At 37.5% G+C, this 22,424-nt stretch overlaps 1 protein-coding gene across 3 annotated transcripts in view; it reads right to left on the bottom strand.

Annotated features, from left to right (window-relative positions):
• Positions 1 to 16,740, bottom strand: part of LOC127441108 (muscleblind-like protein 1) — an 89,034-nt gene extending 72,294 nt beyond the window's left edge. The window contains exon 1 of one of the 3 annotated variants that reach the window (XM_051698303.1): positions 16,659 to 16,740. The gene's annotated coding sequence lies outside the window, so the exon portion shown is untranslated. Of the gene's footprint in view, positions 1 to 11,018; positions 11,156 to 13,258; positions 13,410 to 16,658 lie in introns of those variants that run through there. The other 2 variants (XM_051698301.1, XM_051698299.1) reach the window with 2 other exon arrangements.
• Positions 16,741 to 22,424: the final 5,684 nt, after the last annotated feature.

Below are 22,424 nucleotides of genomic sequence, written 5' to 3'. Positions count from 1 at the left end.
TCACCTACTGTATGAGCAATAGTAATAGAGATCAAGCTCTTCTGAAATTACTCTTATAAAATCTGGTTATATCCAAATTAATTACCAACCTATGCAAATGTAAATACTTTCCTATTCATTTAAGATATTAGCATGAACTACATTATGGCAGGTATCAGGTTGGAGTCTCTCCCAGTACTCTTTGGTTGTCTTTGCTGTGGCAATAAGTATATGATAATTTATGCAGCTGACACTGAAGTCCAAGGCAACAATCCAACACTGGTTTATTTTAACAAACAGACATACATACACACACACACACACACACACTTTCTCACCATTTCACTCTGACTACTTCTTTCCCCAATTCTTAAACGGACCCATTCATTCAGATATTACACATGAGAAAAATATGTCTTAGCCTTCGAGTAATTCCTGTCTGTTTCCTTACCGCTTTTTTGCTCCCTCTTTTCTGAAAGGTTGTTTCGGTAATAAGAGTAACAATAGTGGCTAAAATACAGTAAAGTTTAGTCAAAAAGCAACTGAAGATGGTTATACTTTCCACTGAAATGAGTCTCTCTCTCTCTCTCTCCCTCTTTATTCAGTACATGTATGACAAATGGAAATCTATTAGTAGACTGTTAAAATGGCTGACCACTCTTAAAATGGGGGAAAAGTTTTGCACCCTTGTAGTTTTACCTTTGTAGTTTTAAATTAATTAATATTAATACAATTTTACTTTTTTAAATAAAATTTAATAAAGATAATAATTAGATAAGATAATAATAATGTAATAATAATTTAAAGATTTTAATTACATTTATCCATAGGTGCTGATGTTCCATCAGACTTAGCCACTGATTTAGACACACCCTCTCTTTGCAAAACCCCACCCTCCAAAGAGACTATTATACCATTAAAACCGCCACAGAGCAGAAGAGCAGCAGTGGATCAGAATATGCGTTTAACCTGTATGTGTCAGAGTTCAGCCACTTGTAGATTGTATTTTGTTGTCTTTGTGGCTGAGCTCTGACATTCTTGTTTAGTGTCTTGTCTAGTCTTTGTGAGAGTGCATGACTCGACATGCTGCAAGAATGACATATCAGCAATGCACTCATGCCAATAACCAACAACACAAGAGAATGCATGACAGCGTCAAAAGGACGAGCCTGTCAATTGTTTTGTGTTTGTCTCTCGCGACCTCGGGCACGCTTAGCATGGCGCTCGCCTTGCGCTGCGTATCCAGGTCGCGATCCATTGACATTTTGTGCTGGGGTTCGGCTGCTTCTGTCTTGGTTGCCTGTTTATATGTGGCCGAGCCCCTGCACAAATGTCCCATCTTTTGCTAATCCAGGGTATGTTGAGTGATTCCAGTCAGGCTTCCTAAGCAACCAATTGGCCCGGTTGCTAGGGTGGGTACAGTCATGTTGGGTTAACCTCCTCGTGGTCACTATAATGTGGTTCTCGCTCTTGGTGGGGCACGTGGTGAGTTGTGCGTGGATGCCGCGGAGAATAGCGTGAGCCTCCACATGCGCTACGTCTCCGCGGTGACGCGCTCAACAAGCCATGCGATAAGATTGCGCGGATTGACTGTCTCAGAAGTGGAGGCAACTGAGATTCGTCCTCCGCCACCCGGATTGAGCCCATCTTGCATTTGGGTCCTTCTCACTTCACGCTTTCAGCGATCAGTGACAGTATGATCCGCTTCAACTACTGCAATGCGCAAAATGATTGACAGGCAGAAAGTCTTCTAATTGGCTGATCAAAGAATGTCACAGCCCACGGTCACATTTTTGTTTGCTGTTTACACAGTCTAGTGCTGTAGACCGGTGAGATGTCTCAGGACACTTATTTCAGTTATAACTTTCAGGGAGCAGGAACATTTTCTGCATACCATTCCATAAAAAATCACTTACAGCCCCTTTAACACGTTCATTTTGTAGCTCAGGAAACATATTTATAGAATTTGACATGGTTACTCTTTCATTCTGCTTTCCAAATACTGGTCAGAAATCATAAGATTAACTGGGATTATTTTATTCCATTGACAGTCCTAGTTTTTAACAGCAAGAAATAAAAAACTAATTTGTATATGGATTTGTGAGGTTTTTTTATTATTATAATTTTAACTTTAACAAAATTAAATTAATACAATTTACAATTTTAAAGTTTTATTTAATTTGATGGGAATCTGTTATGAAATTAAAAAATTTGACTGCATTGAAAAATATTTTTAAACAAATTTCTAGAAAATTGAATTGTCATTTTTAACTAAATTAAATTAAACCTTAAATATATAAACTTTTATTATATATTTTAATTTAACATATTTATATTACACAATTCAGTTTGATGGGAATTTGTTATGAAATTGAGATGCATATAAAATAGGCTTAAATAAACAGGTGTTTGTATTTTTGTTGTATTTTTCTAGGGACTTTTTCCTTGTTGCTGCTTGCCTTACAAATAATTTATGTAAAGCTTCTTTGAGACAATATTTATTGTGAAAAGTGCTGTACAAATGTATATGAATTAAATTGAAAATGTTTATCTTTTTAGGTTCATGCATTTAAAATGACTAATAGTGTGTATAAAAATGATAAATACTTACTGCATAATATTTTAATCATTTGTTTTAGCTTAAGTACAATTGGCTTAAGTTGCTAATTACTTAATTTTGCAAACAACATTTTGTCTTAATAAAATCATGCTTGATATTTTTCCTCATACCTTTAAAAAAATACATAACTGCCTTTATATTTCAGGAAGAGAAGTTTAATTCTTAGAGGTGAGCAATAAAGACAGTGCTGACTGGGGTGAAGTGATTTATATTGCTGCTGGCTTCATCACATTACAACTCTTCACAGCTTTTTCTCAACTGCACCGCCAAACACACTGACTCACCAAACAGACATCTAGACGGACACACGCTCGCCAAACAAACACACACATACCGAAATAATTTTCCTTCAACGTTCTTCTGCAATCACACCAAAGTTCCTCTGTTTCTCTTTCTCAATTGCTCATATCATCTCTCACAGGTCAATCTTTAATGCTTAACCGAATTGTTTGTCTGTGAGTAAATATGTTGGAAAGAATGGGGTCAAAGTGATATGGAAAATGGGTGTGGCTGTGTGAAGTGTGAGTGATAGACGTGGCTGTTTACACAGTAAAGTCAAAGTGATTGGGTGTGGCAATGTAGAGGTTTCAGAAACATTACTTGGGTATGTTGGTGTAAAGTATAATAAAAACCAATTGGGCATGCCAATAGGAAATGTATTGCTCAGAAGTTGCAACTCCAAAATACTCAATTTAATCACATTGCTTTTTAGAAGAAACACGAGATCTACTGGACTCTTTTCACATTTCCAGGTATGGAACTATCGCGGGGCAAACTTTTTTAACGGTGAATGGGAGACCACAGCAAATATCATTTTTGCATTCCCATTTTTTTCTGACAGTAAAAGAAAAAATCCACTCTTACGTTTCCAATGACTTTCCAAAAGTGGGAAAAAAACAGAGAGAAAGATGGATTACAGCAGTCAGAAGAGAGAAAGATGGCAAATTTACTGTCACTCGCACAGCAGCTGAATTTGAAACCCCATCACAGCAGTGTTAACTTTTTTTAATTATTTTTTTTATTAATGCCTGGATAATATAGCATAAAGAATAATATAAAACAATTACATTAAATGATTAAGCAATTCTAAAACATGTTTTTTAAAAATGCTAGAATTATGATGCTAAATTAACGCGGAAATGCATCCTCACAGTCTTTGAAAAGGGTCCACTTGTCATTTAGAATATTCTATGGTGAAGACGTAAAGTGTAAAGTGATAGGGGATGGTGCAGTGTACAGAAAAAAATCCCTGATGTGGTGTTAAAAAACCACTGAAGATCACAGTGTCACTCATGTTGCTTTTGTGAACAGAGAGTATAGCAGACAAGAACACAGTCATTTTGAATCATGCAAAATAGGAAAGTCACACCTGAATATTGAGCAAAGACAGGAAGCTCACCTTCTGAACAGGAAATGAAAACCATGAGGAGACAAAAGACAACTGTCAGCACCGTCTTTATCAACAGCAGATTATTACTTGATGCTTCTGTTTGGCTCCTTTTCTAGCTCCCAAATCAGGGGCCAAAAAGAACATAGACAAGCACACTGAAATAATTTTTCCATCCAAAAAACATTTCAGCCTTCAATAGCTGGCTCATTCTCTCTCGCTCTCGTCTGAGCACTGGTATGTGTCAGGATGCTGTAAATTGTGCTGGCTGGTGGATGTGAACTCTTGCTGGGTTAGAAAATATTCTCTTTACACATTAAATCTGGACACCGCTCGAGTCAGTGCAGCTCATCTCTGCATTGAATGACCTCATTTAAACCTGGCAAACCACACTCATTCTTTTTTACTGTCCCTAACATCTTCATATACATTGTCTGAACAGAGCTAATAAACTTTATTAGCTGTGAATTTGCATTTCCATTTTCTCCAACAGCAAAAAATGAATAAATAAATAAATAAATAATAAATAAGCATAATAGTGGATAAACTTCTACAGAAGAGGGAGACGACAGCAATTCTATTTTGTATTTTTGAGCTCCCATTTGCTCAAATAGCAAAATAAAAATTCCACTACTACCATTCTATGACTAAAGGGGAAAAATATCAAGACAAAATAGAGAAAGATGGATTACGGCAGTCTAAAAAGAGAAATATATCAAATTTAATCTCACTCCCTCAGCAGCTGTATTTGAAACCCCATAGCAACAGTGTTTTTTTAATGCCTGGGTCATATAACACAAAGTCATTGCTGTAAATTTACACGAAATAATTACAAATTTAAAATATAAAGAAATGTTCTAGATTCGACTTAATCGAAAGGAGGCGTGACTTAAGACTTATCTAAATGTTCACTGTGCAGCACTATTTCAGCACATTGCATCTGGTTAAACTGGACTGCAGGTGGTTAGTAAACGGTGTTAGGTAATTTACTCAAAAAAAGTAATCAGCTGCAAATTAATTAATTCTCTCAAATTGTAATCAGATTACCTTGCTGATTACTTTATTGAAAAAGGACTCACATTACTAATTTCTTTATTTAAGTTACTTTTTAAAACACTTTTCACCTAAATGTTTTTGTTTCTCCGCTCAACGAATTTAGAATAATTTCCCCTTGGTCACACGCCCTTCAGCTGTCACAGAAACACAAACAGCCATACATATGAACACAATTCATGTTTTTAATGCATTCTACATAAATAATATTATCTTAGAAATAACCCAAGTAATGACCTTAAAAGTAATTTACTTCATTGAAAGTCAGTAGTTGTAATCTAATTACCAGAAGTTAATGTAAAGTGTTACACTACTTTTTGACTAAAAAAGTAGTTAGAATAACTATCTTTGTTATCAGATTACACCCAACACTGTTAGCGAATAAGACGCTGGTCTTTGCGCTGAAATACGGTATGCAAAAGAGCTGCACCTGGTTTGTGAAATCGCCTCTCTGTCTGTGAATATGCATCTTTAATGAGGCTCAGGAGTCATAACTGGGCAGCACTGTCTAGCTGCACTGCTGAAAGTCACTAGTGATGTTTCAAATGCCCTTGATAAAAGCAGATTTGTGCTGCCCTACTTTACTGATTTATCAGAGGCATTCAGCGCAGTAGGCCTTGAGTTACTACAGCACTCAAACTCCAGCATTGCCCTATATCACAATGCTAGTGACACTTTTCTAATAGAATTCGTTGTGATGATACAAAAACTCTTTGCAAATATTATAGAGCATTTCCAAACTGATCTTTTGCCTTCCTATGGCATCTACTATTGTCATTGCTCATACTTAGGGTTAGGCATTTGAACAAACCCCTAATCCAAAGTATTAAACTAAAGCATGTAACTCCTGCACTGTTTGCGCAACGGACATGAATGATACCGCAAATCTTGTGGTTTACTGAGAAAAGGTGATCTATTACTATCTAGGTGATCTGATTTACAATTTATGTCTTGCGGAAGGGCAGGGTGTAACATATTAGGTCTTTAATTTCAACAAGACCATCAAGTCATGTATGCCAGGAGGCAGATATAACCTGACCATAGAGCAGTACATCGACTATACTCTATGGTAGAGTGGCTCTCCCTACACGGTGGGATACTGCGATACTTCTCTCACATCATACAGCACTCTCACACCAGAGACGGTGGGTTCTAGAAAGAGGTTGAGGAGAAGATAGCTCCAAGCTCCAGTGGTCCCCGTGGCGAAAGCCCCTTCGCACCAAACTTCAGTGGTCCCAGTGATCTCTTCCCCAGTGGTCCCTGCTGCTATGATGGTCCCAGAGGTGGCTCTGGTGGTCCCTGCCGCTGTGGTGGTCCCAGAGGTGATCCTAGGGGGCTTTCACACTGGGCACGTTTGCTGCGGTTCGATTCCGAGTGCAATTGTTCCCGGTGCCCCACGCAGCGTTGGTCTGGTTTCACACTCACTTGATTCTATCGAACCCCGGTCCATTTGCGTTCATCTTACGTCATCATAAACATGCTTGGAGAACACAACGCGACTCATCATACTTTTTTTTTTTTTTTTTGGTGTCATTATGCACAGCAGAGTGAACAACAACTGCGTATATATGTGCACTTCATGGCGTAACTCATCAGATGTCCAGGGGAAGGCGGCTTGCAGCTACTCACAAACAGCATTTTTTGAGGAGACAGCTGATTGCAAGGAATTCATTTGCATCTTTGTTTACACTGCACGCTTACTCACGCTCGTGTCCAAGGTGAAGTTATTGCCACTGTCATCTCCTATTATACCCCATATTTATAACCTATAATAGTATTTATATATAGTATTTATAAGATAGATAGATAGATAGATAGACAGTATTTATAGTGTTGTACTTGTATGTTATTGTGGTGTCATTACTTTTTTGGGATTTTCAGGAATGAAAAACGCATGCACAGGTTACATTACTTCCTGAAGAAGTGCGCACCGAGTCCGAGTTGCTCTCACATTCACGCGAATCGCGCTACAGTTCCATTGCAACCAAACTCAGACCACCTCCTACAGGTAGTCTCGGGTTTGGTACCGCGGTGCACTCCCCGGTCCACATGACAGCTTTCACATTACCAATTTTTCATGCGAACCGTGCTCTGTTTCGAACTAAACTGCCGGTGTGAAAGCACCCCTAGTCGCCACAGTGGTCTCCGAGGCAGTCCCAGAGTTTGCTGTCTTTGCCACAGACCACGAGCCAGCATCCACACCTGCCATGGACCACGAGCCAGTGTCCACCCCTGCGGCCTCGATCCCTGAGCCTCCGCACCCTGTGGCCTCGATCCCTGAGCCTCCGCACCCTGCGGCCTCGATCCCTGATCCCTCCGCCCGTTCCGCCCACTCTGCCCTGGTTTCATGGTCAACCCCCCAGCAGTTCGTCATCTACTGACCATTCCAGTCCTCGTAATCACCTGCCATTCCTGCCCTCCCTTAACTTGATCTGTTTTATTGTTTTGGGCTTCAGGAGCCACCCATTAAAGGGGGAATGCTCTGTAACATATTGGGTCTTTAATTTTGATTTGGACTCTTATTTTTAAAATATTGGTTTCCTGTCTTGTCTCTGTTCTGTGTTCCCTTTATTGATTCCAGATGTGTCTTGTTATCCTTGTTAGTTCTTGTGTATATAAAGCCCTCATGTTTTCCCTGGCTTAGTCGATTCTTGTTCTATTTATTTCAGACTGTAATATAGCTGTGTTCAAGTTTTGCGTTTTCGCCTGTGTTTTGCGATTCTTTTAGTTTTTTCATTAAATAACTTCTTTTGGATCCAGCCTGCTATTGTTACACAGGACACTGTGGATTTTGAGGATTTGTTATACAACAGTAATATATTTCTGTCCTTTTAACTGCTTCTGGAGCTTTTATTTTGGCATAAAACTGAAAGTGCAGTGAGTATTTGACAGTTTACAATGTTCCTCATGACAAATCTGGTCACATGTTGTCCTCTCCTCCTTTTCTTTTATACTGTATCACATTTTAGGTTTGTATAATAATTTGTGACAAACCGGTTACTAGGGATGTGCGCTACGACTAATTTGACTGTCATTTAAATGGAAGTTTTGTAACCGACTAGTCGACTAGTCTAAAGAGAAATCAACCTTCAGAAAACGTTCAGAAAAAGTGTGTTTATGCGACCCATTTAAAATACTTAATCTATTCAAAAACCGATGCTAAATTCCACTGAAAAGGGGCATTTATCTGCGATGTGCTTGCCTTGAATTATGATCATTGTACATTAAATATAGAACATGACATGCATTCACTGAATCAACGTTAGCGAAAATTTAATAGACATATTTATTGAAAACAATTGAATGAATAGTGCATGATCAATGGTACAACCATTAAAAGCCTGTTCTAAACGGAAATCACCAAGTAAAAGTTACTTAATATATTAAAACAGTCAGGACATTGTTGAAAATAATTAACAGTTAGTCTAAGCCAAATCTATGAGAGAGAAAAAAATTTGCTGAAAAGTTGCGCATATTTCACGACGTGCAGTCGTGCGTTAGCCATTGCTCTAATATGACAGCTGTTCGGTAAAGAACGTTAACCAATAACAGTTACGATGTAGAAAAAAAAAAAGTAGCTATAGGATAGAAAAAAATAGGCCTGCGATGTAGCCTGCAATAAACCTAATGTATTCTAAACATGACGTGCACACAGAATAAAAGATAGTTTAACCCATTCAGCAGTGGGCACCTTGTTGAAAATAGCCTTCTTAATCAGCAGATTAAAAAATTGCATACCTAGTCTAAAACAGTTATTTTCTAGGCTACTTACTCAAAAGCATAATTTTTTGGATGAGCAAAATTAATCCGTCGGCATGGTCCGGAGAAGGACGGGACTTGACTCACCTGAGGCGTCTATCCTGCGCTTGAAAAAGCCCGCTCAGCGGAAAAATAACGTACACGCATGCACAGATTTAAAGAAGACTCAAATGTGAAAACATCCATAGGGACTTTCAAACGTTTGGAAAGCTGATTCCCGCACCACAGAAGTGATTTCATAACTACTTTGCTGAGTTTGCTTGTCTCGCGAGAGGATATTTTCCTGCGCGCGCCGCGAGTGAGAAAGGGAAGAAGCACGCGCAGCCTGAAGTGAAATTAAACTCTGTATCTGCTCCAGATATCCTTTTTTTAAAATAATATTTGTATTATTAATTCTATTTAAAATATGTAACATTAATATGACAGTAATTTAAGTGAAGCCTCTGTAAAAATATAAAGCCAAACATAAATGTGTAAAAATTATTATCAGTTTAATGGGGGGAAATATTAACCGACTAGTAATTCCAGTGTCGACTAGCAGCATCAGAACCGTTTAGTCGACTAGTTGACTAGTCTCGCACATCCCTACCGGTTACAAATATTTGCAATTGCCAAATGTGTGAACCTGCAGCACATTGAGACCTATTTAGCACTCTGACACTCCTGAAAACAGCATGAGCTCCAAGTGTGCACACAAAGCTTGTTACCCATTCTCGCTGAAGTGCACACAGACCATGTATTACTTAAATTAAATGGCAGCCTTTTGCAGTTTAATAATCACATGACCATATTATGATTTTTATGTTATTTAGATCAACTGTGCAGCCATGAAGGGTTGTGAAATAAGTCTAATGATGCACTCTTTAGGAAACTTAATGTCCAAATAAAAAGCACAATAGAATCATTGAGATTTTCCTGATATTGCTTAATTTGATATCGTCAGTAAAATTATTGCGCTTATATATCTTGAATATTCAATATATCGCCTAGCCCTTGGCGGATGATTGTAAAACATAGACTATTTATAGACTTACAGACTTTGAAGAAAGGGACAAGAATATTAAAACAATTTGGAAAAAAGGGCTAGCACTTTTGACCTTACAACAACCTAGAAATCATCCCATAGCCACTAGAAACATGCATAGAAATGTGCTAAAAATATTCAAAACACATCAGCAACTGCATAGCACTGCCATGGCAACCAACCACAACACTTTAGCAATGTGATGGCGTTTTTTTGCACAGGCAAAAATTGATGAAATTCGATATAGGCTACAGTATATCTCCACAATTATGGATTTGCTTTGAAATGGCTGAAAAGAGTTTGTTTTTTTTTTAATCAGAAGAACCATCATTTGAACTAAACAGCCATTGTAGTCAAGTAGATTCAAAATGTCTAATGCATGAACTAAAATCTAGTTAAAAATAATGAAAGCATGTAGAATCATTGTGATATTCATGATATTGCTTAATTTTATGTCGCCAGCAAAATCATCATGCTTATATCATGAATATTCAATTTATCGCCTAGCCTTTGGCAGATGATAGTAATCCTATAGACTTACAGACTTTGAAGAAAGGTCCCGAGCCATATCTAGGGACCAGACTATTATAAAAACGTATAAAACTTTGACAACCTAGAAATCATCCCAAACCCCCAAGAAGAATGCACACAAAAAACATGCTAAAAACATTCACAACACATCATCACAAATTGGAATGTTAAGACAGAAAAGCTCATGGTGTTCTTCAAGTTTATGTAAAGTTTACTGATTTCAGGGGGCCTTAGTATCGCTTCATAGGTAGCAACACAGATCTGTGTTTTTCCACAAAAGCACTCTGGGATGTGTTCGTTTCCACATTTGTAAACTATCTGTGATAAATTCCTCACCCAACATGTCTTTATTTAGGATTCATCAAATCCTGTTGTCGAGCTCAGAGTTCAGCAGTTTTCTCATGCTATTCTTCGTAGTTTTGAAAAATGGATTATCCAACTACAAATCAGCTATATTCCCAAACTGCATGTCTTGTCAGTATTGTGCATTGTGCTATTCTGTTCTTATATGTTTATACTGTATATGTGCTGAAGTGTCCTAGCCAGGAAAATCATCATTTGTTGCAGCATGCTGAGAGGAAATCTGTTTCAATAAACTGGTCTGATCAACAAATCACTATCACTTAAAGAATAAATACAACCAATAATGTAAAGGCATACCATACCCCAATAATAAGCCATGCATATATCAATCCAGAGATTCAGTTTTCAGCCAAAACACTTCATTATTTCCACCTGACCTGTAGCAACAGTCGCTAAATTAGGAAACTAAAGTAAGTTTCCTTGCTGAAACAGTTAAAAGAGCGAAAAAAAAGGAAGTTTATCAGTAACGGCGAGTGAGAAGTTCTCACTTTGCAAATATCCTCTTTTGGAACAGGCCTTACAAAATCTAACAAAGCCAAACACTGTTTGACCCGATGTGTGTTGAGAAAGAAGCAGTCCAGTTCACTTCAACATTTTGAGAGAAACAGGAAAAAATGTGGACAGTTCACAATGACTAAACAGACCAGCCGTTCACTTCCTCCCGCCAAATATTATCACCAGCTACAGATGTATCGCAATAAACAAAACCACGATCTGAAGATGCCAGTCAACATCACATGTACACCACTCTCGAGTTTTCTAATGAAAAAGCAGTAAAGTGCTATTAAAAAGTGAGCTGTTCTGAAAAAAGTTGTCTTTAGAAGCACTTAAACATTCAGAGGTAAAATCGCTGTTGTTTTATCCGACCAGTGGCATTTGGCATCAGATATACAGCACTGACTCTTCAAATGATTTTGAATATAAGCAAATAAGTTGCAGAGAAACAGAAGAGGAGAGCGAGAGTGATCAGTAACTATTAAGACTCCTAAACACAGTGAAACAATTCATAAAATGGAAAATAAATAAGTGCGAAGGGCTTAGAGCGGAACATTTTCACTCGATGATCATGTGCTACACGGATGGGTTTAGCCGTTGCCCTCTCTATGTTTACATCAGTCTCCCGCAGAACACATTTACATTCGCTCTCCCGAGAACGTCGACGGGAGTTCGGGGCCCCCCTGCTGCTGCGAGCCCCTGGGCTTGAGCCCAGGTAAGCCCGTGCATTAATGCGGCCCTGAATACAACTACAAGTTTTTAACCATAAATTTAAAAATATTGTATATAAACTGTGTATATAAACACACACACACACACACACACACACACACACACACACCTATATATATATATATATTTATATATACACGTATGTATATATACGGTAGCTGGTGCGCAAGAGTCTTTCACTATAGAAACCGCAATCTCCTCCGCCATTTTGCCCTCTCCCAATGCGGAAAATCCGGTAAGAGTAAGAGCCTTGAGATTGTGTAATTAATCAGTCTATTGTGTCTCTCAGCTGTGATGAGCCTTAATGCTGAAGTTGTTAGTTTAAAGCCGTTTAAAGCTATTTCCTAGCTTTAGTAGTGTAGTAGTAATACAAGGGATCACAGAGTGCTGTTGAATATAAACACTGAGTGACGCTGACTCACTTCATGTCACCAACTGGCTCATATTACACACAAAAATGGTCTTTTGCCTCCACCTGCTGGCTGAAATATGTAATGTCACAAAATTAAATGTAAAGAGGCACTTTAGTTTAGAATGGCACGAACGCAAGTGGAGTGATACAAACAGTGATGTGTCCGAGTGCTGATCAGTACTCATGGAACGTCTCTCATCCAATCAGATTTGAGGACCGGAACTAACTGTTGTATATATATATATATATATATATATATATATATATATATATATATATATATATATATATATAAGCAATTTAAGCAATATCACATGAGCAAGAGTATATATATATATATATATATATATATATATATATATATATATATATATATATAATTTTTAGCAACTGTTGCTATATAATAAGTGGAAATAATGAAGTGTTTTGGCTGAGAACAGAATCTCTGGACAAAAGGTTAATGTAAAATATTTGAATAAACTGTGTACATAAACAAGAATATAGCACCAAATGTATATATACAAAAATATATTTTTTTATAATTTAATCTGCGAAAACACATTACTACACAACTTTTCCAATTTCTTGAAGACAGAAAGCTGCAAAAAATCTAATTTAGCCATCAACAAATAAGTCGCAATAAAAAAAAAGAAAAAAATGGCTTCCTCTTTTTAAAGTCTGCATCACCAAATGGAAGTTTTAGCTTTTTTGAGACAATCTACACAATTAAACTAGATGACAAATAATAATGCAATCACACTCATACTTCATAATAGTTTATCACTAGTTCCCCGTCAAACTTAAACATAACTGAGGTATGAATGCAGTATGTAGAATGTAAAATTCAGTCTAGCTAAAGACATTATAGTCAACATGTGTAAGCATGTTTGCGTTCGTTCTTACCCGCGTGTGGTGCAAGAGCAGTATCTCTACTGAGAGACAGGAACTCACACATCGGTCACCAACCTATGTGGCTCACTGCAGTGCATTCTGGGTCACATACTAATGTATACCCTTTGTGTGTCAAGGTTCACAACCAAAAGCAGCACAGAGAGTAACATGCATGCAAAACACTGTGTTAAGATGTTTAAGTGTGTTTATGGTTTCAATGTGCAGTTACATGATAAAGACAGAAGCAAATGTGCATGCATGTGTGTAGCGAATATTCTCTCTATCACCATGGAAACCTGCTTTTATCTTATTTGCATCTGGGTGTACCAGCCGCAGAGAGAGCTGTGTTATTGCCCCCCACCCCCCCCACCCCCACTGACCTCCTCAGAGACTTTAGAAGTTTGCCATCCACTAAGTCCACGCTAGTTTCACATGCATAGATACGTTCCCCCTAATCCTGAGCGTAAAGAAAACACTGGTAAATCCCAATCCTCATTTGCTTTATGGAAAAACTTACATTGATATACTCGCCCTAAAAGTCGAAACTTCAAAAAGAGGAAACAAATTTCATACACTGCTAAAGATAACAAGGCGCAACATCTTGCACAGGAAGAGGGTTGTGTTTGCTGCATATGTGCGTACTTGTGTTTGCATTTGAATATGTGTGCATGCACTTGTGTTTGTGAGGTTACTTGAGGTCTGTAGTTCAGTCATGCCATGTGTTATCTCAGACTTTCCACACGATGGTTGAGTTCCTCTTCTAGACTCACTCACCTGGCACAAAAACACTCAGATTGCACTAATGCAACCCCTCGGGTGTTATTTACACTTATGATGGAGAAAGACAGATTTAAAAGTAGTGTTCTCTTTCAGATAAAGGCTCAAAAAAAGGGTTTTACAACCTGATGCCACAGAAGAACTTTTTTTTACTTCGATGCCATAGAAGAACCTTTTAAAGTCACTATATGATGCCATAGAAGAACCTTTTAAAGGGGCCGTTCACACTGAACACATTTTTGTATCCATCTGCATTGCTTTTCAATTTGCAATATAAACATGCACTAGATGGATGTCTTTGATCGGTGCAGCACATCTCGCTGAGTTCGAGCAGGAGCAACAGGTTTTTTAGATGCCCGTCAAGTTAAAAAGAACCATAACTTTTCAAAACATGTCTTGAGACGCCTGCGTTCTCTATTCGTTGCGCTGTTTCTGGCTTTTTTTAATGTAAGAACACGTTCAGTCTGAACGAGCCTTTAGCTCCTATGGTTTCATAGAAGAACCTTTTTAAGTTCCTATATGATGCATCGAAGTACCTTTTTAAAGTTCTTATGATGCCATAGAAGAACCAATTTAAGTTTTTATAGAGCCACAGGAGAACCTTTTTAAGTCATGATGCCATTGAAGAACATTTTTAAGAAACTTTAAAAGTCAATATAATGCCATAAAAAAACCTTTTTCAGTTCCTATGATGGCAAAGAAGAACCCTTTAACGTCCAAGCCATAGAATAACCCTTTTAAGTTCCTATGATAGAACATTCCAAGGCTATGGAAAAAAAGCCAATGATGAGTTCCAATGATGCCATAGAAAACCCTTTTTAAGTTCCTATGATGCCATAGAATCTTTTTATATCCCCGTAAAGCCAAAAAAAAACTTTTAAAGTTCCTAAAAAGCCATCAAAGAACTTTTGAAGTTCCTATGATGCCATAGAAGAACAGGTTTAAGTTCCTATGATGTCATAAAAAATTTAAAGCTCCTATATTGTCAAAGAACCTTTTAAAGTCCCTATATAGCCACAAAAACATTTTAAAGTTCCTAAAAAGCCATAGAAGAACTTTTGAAGTTCCTATGATGCCACAGAAGAACAGTTTTGAGTTTCTATGATGTCATACAACCTTTTTAAGTCCCTATAAAGCCACAGAAACACCTTTTAATTTCCAATGATGCCATAGAAGAACCTTTTAAAGTTCTTATGATGCCATAGAAGAACCAATTTAAGTTTTTATAGAGCCACAGGAGAACCTTTTTAAGTCATGATGCCATTGAAGAACATTTTTAAGCAGTCTGATCTCATGAAAATGAATTGACTGTCGTGACATTTGTTTAGTGGCAGTTTAGAAGTGAAATGTCCACTATGTGGCGCTAAAAGCGTGTTAAATGTTCTCCTAGACAGATGAGGTTTTTAAGGGTAATTCTTTATCGAATTTTAAATAAACAAAACATACCTCCCTAACCTAAACCAATAAAACCTATGAGCAATAGTGTAATATAAACCAAATGTGAGATGAGGTTTTTAAGGTTAACGCTCTTTTAAGCTTTAAACAAATAAAATTGACATCCCTACCCTAAACCCTACACCTAAACCTAACTGATAATGTCATAAAAGCAAATGTGAAGTGAAAACGCAATAGCTAAAGCAACCATGTAATTTTTTGATGCTTCAATTATACCTCTGGATCAACTGATGATGAGCGTGCTTTGCCGGACTCGTACCTCAGTCTTTCGCGTTGCGAGAACATCACTCTAACAGTTGAGCAACCGCACAACATAACCAATCTGGAACAGCTTGTAAATGTAGTTGGTTATGTAATGCAAATGTTAAAATGTACTGCCTTTCAAATCATGTGTTATAGTAAAAGTGTTTAGATGTCATAAGATAACATTGTGTGAGGAACAGAGCAAATTATAAGTGTTTAATGGATAATCTGCCTTTATCTCGTGATTTACGTGAAAGTGAATAAAACTTGTTGTAGCACCTCTAGTGAATTTCACCAGGAAACTGCTGCGATGCATAGATTATAGTAACCTGATTCTATGAACCTGAGTCCAGGTCCCTATAAAGCCATAGAAGAATGTTTTTAAGATCTTCTACGCCATAGGATAACTTTTAGATTCCATGATTCTTTAGAAAGCTATCTATGTACTGGTGCCTCATAGAACCCTGGAGGGCTTCTTGGGATGATACACTACCTAGAAAAAGTATGAACAACCAATTTTTTTTTAATCTTTAATATAGAACAATTTAGCAAACTGAAGCAAAAAAATCTCAAGATTCTTCTCAAGAAAAGGATTCTGATCCTAAGATGCAAGAGAACCTTTTAAGAACCTTTATTTTTAAGAATGAGAGTGATGCATTGAGAGAAAGGAGAAATGGAAAAGGAGGGCATGGAAAGGAGATCTACACTTGACGAAAAGAACAACACAGAGAGAGAGTGAGTGAAATGCTTCATTTCAAGACTGATTTCAAACCTTTCCCTGCTCACTTCTGACTTGGCACAATGCTCAGTATCAGGATGCCAAATAACCTTAGCATGTGAAAAACCCAATCTAGTTGCATTGTCAAGCCACAGCTGGACAGGAAGTCCTCATCTAGCCATCTCAAAATTAGCACACAGGCAAAGTTTGTGGTCTTACCCGATTCTAGCAGCTCAGATCCAGTCTCGTACGTCCTATCTGCTGTCTGCCGATAGGAAGCACGTTCAGTCCGTCCCTATTTACGGTCCCCTGGCACTGCAGTACAGCTCACAGCTGGTGCATTCCTGCTCTGACTCAGCTGATGGAGAGAGGAGAGATAGAGGAGAGGAGATTAAGATGAGAGTCAGACAGGGAAAAAGGTAGAGAAAGAGAGGGAGAAAGAGAGAAAAGGAGAGACCGAGAGCGGCCACAGGGTAAGAACATACTGTAAAAATCATCTGTTACTGTGAATTTGAAGTCAGCACATCCTGATTAGCTAATCAGAATCTTGATCTATAAAAGCAAAAGAGAACTGCATAATGCTTTTGTTATTATGTCTTTTTTTTTTTTTTTTTTAGCTATCTGCATGATCTGCATTATGATTCAGAGCAGATATATTAACAGTTATTTACTCCAATAAAAAAACAAGTCAATTTTCTTGCACTCATGTCATTTGGTCATTACGCAAATATAATTAAAGGGTGAATTTCATTAAAAAATTATATATTTCACCCCAAAATTAAAAGATACAAATAAGAAATTAAATTTTGTATATAAAAAAATTAAAAACAAATAGTTTCATGACAATTATGCACATCCCCCCCCCCCCCTCCCAACACCTCAATTCTGATTACCATAATGCATCCGGATGTTTTACTTTTGAGTTTGTTTGAAATTCTCATTATTTTCAATGTATGTACATTCCAATGCATGTTTCTAGAACATTCTTGATTTGGTTCACAGTTTAGCTTAGCCAGGGAAGTTTTTTAAATAATACAGTGTGTTTCTGTTCAGTTGTGCATAATGGTTCCTATAATGTTCCCCTAACATTCCCTTAACCTCTTAATTCCAGGAACCTTTCTGCAACCATACAGCAACATTACATCAATATCAGTCTACAAGCCATGTCTTGTTTTGATCTGTTGTTTAGTTAATTATCAATCTAAGCCAAATACATAACCAAACTTAATATGGAGGATTAAATTAAATGTAAGATTTAATTCTGCTATTAATATGCAAGATTTACTCAAACATGTATTTTTATTATTACCACAATAATAAAATTCAGCACAGATTTTAAGTTTTCTAAAACAGCAGTGTACTTAGGCGCTGGACATTTTATGTAGGTGACAATGAGATTATTATTATTTTTTTAAATCAGCATAAATTAGAAATAAACAATTTACGATTTTTTGGCACTACAGTAATGAAATGTGATTTTCCACATTATAGTAATACAAATTGGAAAAATTATATTAATGAACACACTATGCTATTAAAATGATAAACAAATGTTTAAAATCTCATCAGTGGAAATAAATAAAACAAAATTGCCTAAGAAAGAATATTTCTGTCAAAACAGTTTCTAGAAATCATGTAATCATTTCAAAGCTGCAGATGGTGACTGACTCATAATGAATTTAATCCTATGTAAATAGAAAAATGGATTAGACTTTGAGGGAGGAAGATGGATTGAGAGAGAAAGTGAGGGAGACGGAGGAGAAAAAGATGCCAGACGTGAGCTGTCTAGGGAATATTCTTTGTTTGTTCTCTTGTCATTCTGGCATAATCATATTGTCTACGCTCTCTTAATCCCAGACGATCACCCCTAGGGTGTTATATGAATGGTATATTCTTATGTAGTAAAGTTCTGTTGGTGCCTATTCAGACCTCTCTTCATTCTTAAAATCAGGATGGTTTCAGCTATAAAACTAAAACATCACCCTGGTACTGATGTCATTTTGTGTCCTCCACACTGACACAGAATGATAAACACTGTGATGGACAGCCACGACTGGTCAGATTAATGTAGAAATGCTCAAAGGTTGTACAGTTTTTTGTTCTTAGATCTGTTCAAACACTACAGCATCAATAATACACTGTTAACATACTAATTATATGTGATTTCAGAAGTATCTAATCATTTCTAAACCACTAGCATCACTAAATGGAATTGCAAAAATAATGACTGTAAGTATATACACAACATAATGGGTCAAAGGCAAATAAGGTTGTCTGAGCTGATGTATTTTCTTTTTTTTTTTTTACAAAAATAGTACATTTTTAATTCATTAAAGAAATAGTTCACCCAAAAATGAAAATTCTCCCAAAATGAACTCACCCTCATGCCATTCCAGAGGTGTATGACTTTCTTTATTCTGCTGAACACAAACGAAGATTTTTAGAAGAATATCTCAGCTCTGTAGGTCCAAACAATGCACGTGAACAGTGATCAGACATTTGTAGCTCCAAAAATCACATAAAGGAAACATAAAACTAATCCATAAGACTCCAGTGGTTAAATCCATGTCTTCAGAAGCATATGATGGTTATGAGTGAGAAACAGATCAATATTTATATCCTTTTTTTAATTTATTTTTTTATCCCCTTTTCTCCCAATTTGGAATGCCCAATTCCCACTACTTAGTAGGTCCACATGGTGGCACGGTTACTCACCTCATTCCGGGTGGCGGAGGACAAGTCTCAGTTGCCTCCGCTTCTGAGACTGTCTATCCGCGCCTCTTACCACGTGGCTCGTTGTGCATGACACCACGGAGACTCCGCACGTGGAGGCTCATGCTACTCTCCGCGATCCATGCACAACTTACCATGCACCCCATTGAGAGTGAGAACCACTAATCGCGACCACGAAGAGGTTACCCCATGTGACTCTACCCTCCCTAGCAACCGGGCAGGATCCGAACTCATGACTCCAGGGGTGGTGGTAGTCAGTGTCAATTCTCGCTGAGCTACCAAAGGCCCCCCTTAAATCCTTTTTTACTGTAAATCTCCACTTTCACTTTTACATCTGAAAGTCACATGTGGTGCTTGTTTAGTTTCACTTTCACATCTAAAAGCAAATGTGAACATGGAGATTCAGAGTAAAAAAAGGACTTGTATATTGTTCTGTTTCTCATCCACAACCATCATATGCTTCTGAAGACATGGATTTAACCACTGGAGTCTTATGGATTAGTTTTATGTTTCCTTTATGTGATTTTTAGAGCTTTCAAAGTTTTGGTCACCATTCACTTGCATTGTAAGGAGATATTCTTCTAAAAATCTTCATTTGTGTTCTGCAGAAGAAAGAAAGTTATAGACATCTGAGATGGCATGAGGGTGAGTAAATGATGAGAAAATGTTCATTTTTGGGTGAACTATTCCTTTATTAAATGTCTTCTGAAGCAAAAAGCTAGGTGTGTGTGTAAGAAATAGATCAATTTTTAAAAAAATGTTTATGGAAAATGTTCGTGAGTAGCGCTCAAATGTTGCGCAACGTGTGAAGGCTAAAAATAGCCGCGAGTGTGTGTAAACAGAGCAGCGCCATTCACTGACGTGCTGGAGCTGCGCATGCATTTTATATATTTACTTGTGATTCACAGAGCTATTGCATGTCTTCAAGTGGCTTTGAATAAAATGCATGTGTCATATGAACTACTTAGTGTTTTTATGGTTCTTTTATGTCATATTTGGAGCTTGACAGTAACGAACATGACTAACACAGTGTATCGGATTTGGATTGGGCTCGTCGGACCGATACCCAATCCATTTAAAAACGTCAGTATCAGAGCTGATACCAATCCAGGTATCGGATCGGTGCATCCCAAATCTATTTCTTACACACACCTTGTGTTTAGCTTCAGAAGACACTAATTAATCCACTTTTATGATGGCTATATCTGCTATTTGGAGCTTAAAAAAGCTGACACCCATTCACTTGCATTGTATTGACCTACAGAGCTGAAATATTCTTCTCAAAATCTTCATTTGTGTTCTGCAGAAGAAAGAAAGTCATACACATCTGGGATGGAATGAAGGTGAGTAAATGATGAGAGAATTTTCATTTCTGGGTGAACTTATCCTTTAATATCAAGTTATTGTTTAAATAAAAATAACTTATATCAATATTTATATCAATAGGGCAGAAAAACAGACCCCAAAATAACGCCACTGGTTGAGCCAATGTTGCTTTTATGGGCTTGTCAGAATTCTTAAACAGACAAAGCAATGTTTAGATAAATTCACAGAGCGTATTACGCTGGAATAAGAGAAAGAATTTTAACTTCGATTTTATTTTACACAAACCACATATAAACGTTGCATAAAAAAACATATTGAGGTTGGTCAATTATAAATGGCTGTTCTTGGCCAAAATAAGCAGCAAAGTGAACTAGATTTGATGCTGATAGACAAAGTTTGGCTATGTGAGATTATGTATACATATGTGAGTAGATGTGTACGTGTGTGTGTGTGTGTGTGTGTGTGTGTGTGTGTGTGCGCGCGCATGGGAATGTGTGACAGTTTCAGGATCAGTTAGAAAAAGAAAAAAATGGAGCAGGAATCGATATATTGATCCACAGGCACACATAAAATGCCTCACTTATAGACAGGAATCTGTAAGAAAACAGGGCCTGCCTGGATTTGAATTTCTATTGACCTTATTTAGATATTCGAGTTACATCATTATTTTCTTTTTGGAAAAGAAATTAACTTTTTCATCTCTTCCTTTTTGCTAAGAATGCTTTTTGGCACAAGGCTGCCATCACATTCAAACATGTGAAAACAGATTCCACACATGCAGGCTGGCTCTATGTTTACAGAAGAGATGCTTTTGCTTACAATAGTCACCCAGCGTGAGGAACAGCCTGCCCGCGTGTGTTTAGCTTTTCACTTATGCATTACGAACTCCAGATCACCTTTTTCGATCAAACTAAACAAACAGTTACAAGGCCATTGCATTCATTCATATACCAGGGGAGTTGCCACTTTGTAGTCTAGCAACCATAAGATACAACATCACCCTGACCAAAAACACGAAAGAGAGCGAGAGAGAGAGAGAGAATTCTCTCAGGCACTGGACATAATTATACCCTCATTGAGCCAATCACATGACAGCGCCTGAAAATAGCAGAGGACCACGCCCAAGCTGAGCCAATAAACGCCTTCTACTGGGATGTCATTATCTCCTTGTAGGATTCACGAGCTAAATGACAAGAGAGAAAGTGAGGGAGGTTGAGGAGAAGACAAAAATGGGAAAAATAAACTCCAGAGGCCTGATTCATTGCCACTGAAGGAAGGAAGGATGGAGGGACACAGAAAGACAGACAGACTTGTTGCCTTGTTGACATACTATATATATATATATATATATATATATATATATATATATATATATATATATATATATACACACACACACACACACACACACACACACACACACACACACACACACAATTTCATAGAAAGTTCATAGAAATGTATTCTTTGTATTCATGTAAGTGTCATACATTTTTGAATAAAAAGTTTTGACTTAATGACACAGAATCTATCGAGTAGTGTAATATTATATTTTGCCTATGAGTGTACACTTCATAATCATTAAAAAAAAAAAAAAAACATTTTACATTTTATTTTATTTTTTTGGATTTTTTCCCCTTTTTCTCCCAGTTTGGAATGCCCAATTCCCAATGTGCTTTTAAGTCCTCGTGGTCGCGTAGTGATTCGCCAGTCCGGGTGGCGGAGGACGAATCCCAGTTGCCTCCGCGTCTGAGACCGTCAACCCACACATCTTATCACGTGGCTTGTTGAGCACATTGCCACGGAGACATAGCGCGTGTGGAGGCTTCACGCCATCCACCGCGGCAACCACGCTCAACTCACCATGAGCCCCACCGAGAACGCCCCACATTATAGCGACCATGAGGAGCTTACCCCATGTGACCC

The sequence above is a fragment of the Myxocyprinus asiaticus genome, chromosome 5, assembly GCF_019703515.2.
Source record: "Myxocyprinus asiaticus isolate MX2 ecotype Aquarium Trade chromosome 5, UBuf_Myxa_2, whole genome shotgun sequence".
Lineage (NCBI taxonomy): Eukaryota > Metazoa > Chordata > Actinopteri > Cypriniformes > Catostomidae > Myxocyprinus > Myxocyprinus asiaticus.
The sequence above is the reverse complement of the archived record's forward strand: the minus strand, read 5'-3'. Positions and strand labels throughout refer to the sequence as shown.